The sequence below is a fragment of the Ammospiza caudacuta genome, chromosome Z (assembly GCF_027887145.1).
Source record: "Ammospiza caudacuta isolate bAmmCau1 chromosome Z, bAmmCau1.pri, whole genome shotgun sequence".
Taxonomy (NCBI): Eukaryota; Metazoa; Chordata; class Aves; order Passeriformes; family Passerellidae; genus Ammospiza; species Ammospiza caudacuta.
Genome location: NC_080632.1, coordinates 6,359,806 through 6,364,054, shown reverse-complemented (window position 1 = coordinate 6,364,054; position 4,249 = coordinate 6,359,806).

Genomic DNA, 4,249 nt, shown 5'->3' with positions numbered 1-4,249 from the left:
CTGTCCTGTGCGGAAGGAGTTCTGGGAGTTTAGAAAGGAGAGCAAAGCAAATACAACACAACACTTTGTGACAGAGGTGAACTTCCCAGGCTATTTTCTGTTTGCTGTGGGGAAGGTTGGTTATTGTTTGGCATAAATTCACAGACCAACACAAAGCATTTGCTTTGTTCTGCTGGGGCATGGTTGCCACCTCGTTGTAGTGACATCAGAAGGTTGCCTTGGTGCACGCAAGACCTGAGTGTCAGAGCAGCCCTAGGCCGTGCTCCATGCACGAGAACCGTCCTGCTTGAGGCATTTGTTGGTGGGCACTTGCACACTGACAGAAGCCTTGCTTTTTTTGATGTTGAAGCACAGCCTGCAAACTTGCAGAGCAGTGTTACAATGATTCACCATCTCGCTCCTGCAGTTTTTGCTCCATATGGCGTTTCCTTTTAATCTATTTTGTGACTCACTTTTGTTTTCCATCAATTATGTGACTCACTTTGCAGATATGAAGAGGTTTTCCCTGGGTGTATCCTAACCTGGCTTTTGTATGTCTTCCTGCTGTTTCTCAGTGACAGAGTTTCTGATTCTGAAACAGAAAGAACATTAGGAGGCCACTGGTTTGGCAAAGCTCCTGTCAAGGCGTTCAGCTAAAAGGGGGTGTCTGTAGCCGCAGTGGCAGCATTTGCAAGGGAACCTGCAGGGCTTCTGTTCCCTCCACAGGAGGGTCTGTGGCAACAGAGTCTGTCATTTCCTCAGTTTGCTGGGACAAGCAAGACAGCTTGAAAATGTAGTCTGGAAGACTTTCTTGAAATACCTTCCAAAAACTCTGCAGTTGTTTCCAGAATTCAGGGAAAGCTGCTTTCTTTCTACAGTTTCTCCTGAAAGGATTTGACTGTCTAACTTGACCCTTTACTGAGTGCTAAAACAGTAATTCCCTTTGCAAGGAAGTGCAAACTCCAAAGCAGTGAGTGTCTGCTGCAGAACCCTGGAGCTGTGGGAGGAGGGGACAGGGAAGATGAGGCAAGAGTGCCCTGGGATGATTCTAACATCAATCAGCTGTAGCCCACTCCTTCCCTTCTGGAATACTCCCTGTTCCCCACTCCCCCACTGGACCTCGCCACAAGAGCACCCTCTCCCCACACTCCTACAGTTGTACTCCCGATCACCCCACCTTGTCCCCTCCTCTGAGCCCTTTCTCCACTGCTTGATTTGTACCCCGACCCTGCCTACCCTCTCCCCTTTATAAACCCTGGTCCCACCCCAGTTTGGGGCTTGAGCTCATCCAGACACCGGCTCCCTTCAACTGCCGTGGCACCTCAGCTTTCCTTCCCTCCTTAAACCTCGGACCATCTGCTAATAAACCCAGTCGGATTTGCACCGGTGCCTCAAATCTCCTTCTCCCCGGCGGTGCTTTCGATATACATCCGAGACTGTGCGCGCAGTGGAAGAGGTGGAGACGCTCCTATGGGATCAAGAAGGAGTGATCTGCCCACACCCACACAGGACACTCCCCTGCGAGGGGAACCACCCCAGCATGGAGCTGCTGCTGTGCTATTTCACAACAGAACTGCCACAACTCAGGTGGATTTTGGGGAAGCTTTTCTGGGCAACTGTTTCCAGCAAGTTAACGAGAATTAGTGCATGCAATTGATTTTTTTTTAAAAAGTACCTGAGGGAGAGGATTTTAGAAGTTATTTTATGTCTTTGGTAGAACAGAAGCATGGAGTGTTAAAGAAGAATCTGCATTTTCTTTGGAATATTTGTATTAATTTTCTGGCAAAACAGGCCAAAGTGTAGGCACAATCAACAATACTGTCCTGATCTCTTGTGTGAATGAAATGTGTCTCTTGGAGGGAAGTTGTGAAACGGGAAATCATCTCTGTTTGGGTTTACTTTTTTTGGGGAATCCAGCAGCCCAAGCAGTTTTCTCACAGCATCTTGTTCATCTTCCCTGCTCACTACAGGTCACCTGAAGAGTGTCTTCAGCGGTGCTGATCCTGAGGTGAGTGAGAAAGGAACATTACATGTTCCTGGTGTTTAAGAATTGTAGAGCCAGCTGTTAGCTTGGCCAATGGCAGTAGAGTGTAGAGGGCCAGATAGGGAGGCTGAAAGAAAATCCATTTTCATGCCTTCAACACAAATAACAAAGGCATAAGTGGCTATTTCCTAATTTCCATCTCAGAGCCCTGAAGAACTACAAATTCAGTTAGGCAGAGACAATGTTGCTTGTTGACAGCAGCCAGAGGGGAACACTGAACTACGAGAAACTTACTCTAGAGAGTTGAATTAGCTCATTTATATTTAGTCAGAGGAACTGAGAATTCTATTCCTATAAATTTAACGATCTCTCCTTAGAAGATGCACTTGTAGAACAAGAAGGGCAACTTGAAATGATGGATGCTGTATTTGAACTCAAATGGGCACTTGGTGCCTGGAGAGCTGCGTGGGCCAAAAGGAGCCAGGGGTGCTTCTTGTCTTGAGCAGCTGAAGATGAGGCAGCGTGTGGCCAGATGTCCAAGAAGGCCAAGGGCATGGTGGCCTGTGCCAGCAGCAGTGGGGCAGCAGGAGCAGGGCAGTGAGCGTGGCCCTGTGCTGGGCAGCGCTGCGGCCACAGCTGGAGTGCTGTGTGCAGCTGTGGGCCCTGGGAAGCAGAAAGTCCCTGAGGGGCTGCAGTGTGTGCAGAGAAGGACAGGGGAGCTGGGCAAGGGAGTGGAGCACAAGACCAGTGAGGAGGTGCTTAAGGAGCTTTAGCCTGGACAATGAGAGGCTCCTCAGGGATCTTCAGCATCTCCTCAGTGCATCCAAATATTTGAGCCACTTTTGGAAGTGACTTTTTCCCCTTTTTTTTCCTTTCTTTTTTTTTTTTTTTGTTTGCTTGGAGGAAGGGGAGTAATAATTTTCTTTTTCTCCCTTCTAAGGTGCTTTTCCTCATCATTTCCTTCCCTTTTACAGCACTGGGACTGGGTCTGCTACAATTTTAATTTCCAAGGTGTCACTTCTGGAGAATGCAGTGTTTTTGCATGAGAACACATCATTTGGTGCAGGTACCTTGGTACAGAAGGAGCATTTGTGGTTCCAGGCCAGCCAGCATGGCCTTAAAAATCACTTTGAGCTTAGCAGTGCCCGTGCCTTTTTGCAGCCCAGGGAATCAATGTGTGTTTTGTTTGGAAATTGAGAAAGAGATCAATGCCCTTGCATTCCAGCTGCTCCTCAGAGATCACAGGAGCTGGAGGGGCTGGGCTGCATTTCTGATTCCAGCCACTTCAGCACAGTCAGTGTGGTTGAGTCCAAGAGAAGAACTCGATCGAGGCACAGATGCACAAAGAGTGCAGTTCCCAGTGCAATGCTCCGGGTCTGATCCCTGTCCATAAGGACCTACATGCTCCAGATTCCCCAAGAATGTGCTTTATTGAAGCAACAGGAGAGCAATCTCAGGATTGTTGCTGAGCGGGGCACTGGCTACCAAGTTTTGATGTGTGTAGCAACAGAGAGGACAGTAAAGAGAGATTTCAGTAATGAGATCTGCCTGTCTATCTATCTATCTATGCAACACTTACGTAATTGAATCTTCCTGCCTCTGGTCCAAGGCAGTTGGAGGTGCAAAGGTCACCTAAAGCATCCCTTTCAGGAGAGGATTAGAGACATGTTCCCTCAACCAATTCTGAGCAGGCAGAGATGTTTCCCCCTCCAGATATGATGGTTTCTTCCCCTCAGAGCTGTTTTACTCCTCCGGCCTCTTCTGCCCTGAAGTCCCCAGTTAATTCTTCAAATTTCTGCCTGTCCTAGAGACGTGCAACAATTCCATATTTAGGAGGGGGTATGGTGACTCTGGTCACACATGTGTTACATGACATGTGGTTTCCTTCACTGGCATCCCCAGGGCTGTGTAAGTGCATTCGTTCATGGGGCCTTAGGAGAGGCTCTTTCCCTCAGCAGCAGCAGCAGCAGCAGCAAGGAGCAGTGGCAGGGTCAGGATGAGGAGGAGGTGGCTGCCCTGGCCCTTTGCTCCCAGGCCCCAGGCCAGGAGGGCTCTGGCTGCAGCAGGGCGCTCTTTGGGCAGCCCCTGGCAGCCTCTGCACGGAGCACAGCACGCTACCCAATCCTGCCTGGGTCACTTTTCTTCAGCAATACCCTACTAGCTCCTCTTCAGAAGGAAAAAACTCCAGCAATGTAAAAAGAGCTAATTCAAGTACAGTTCTACCTGCCTTTCTATTGTAGTTCACAGCATCTATTTTTTTGTCTAGAATTTCATGATTTTTATGAA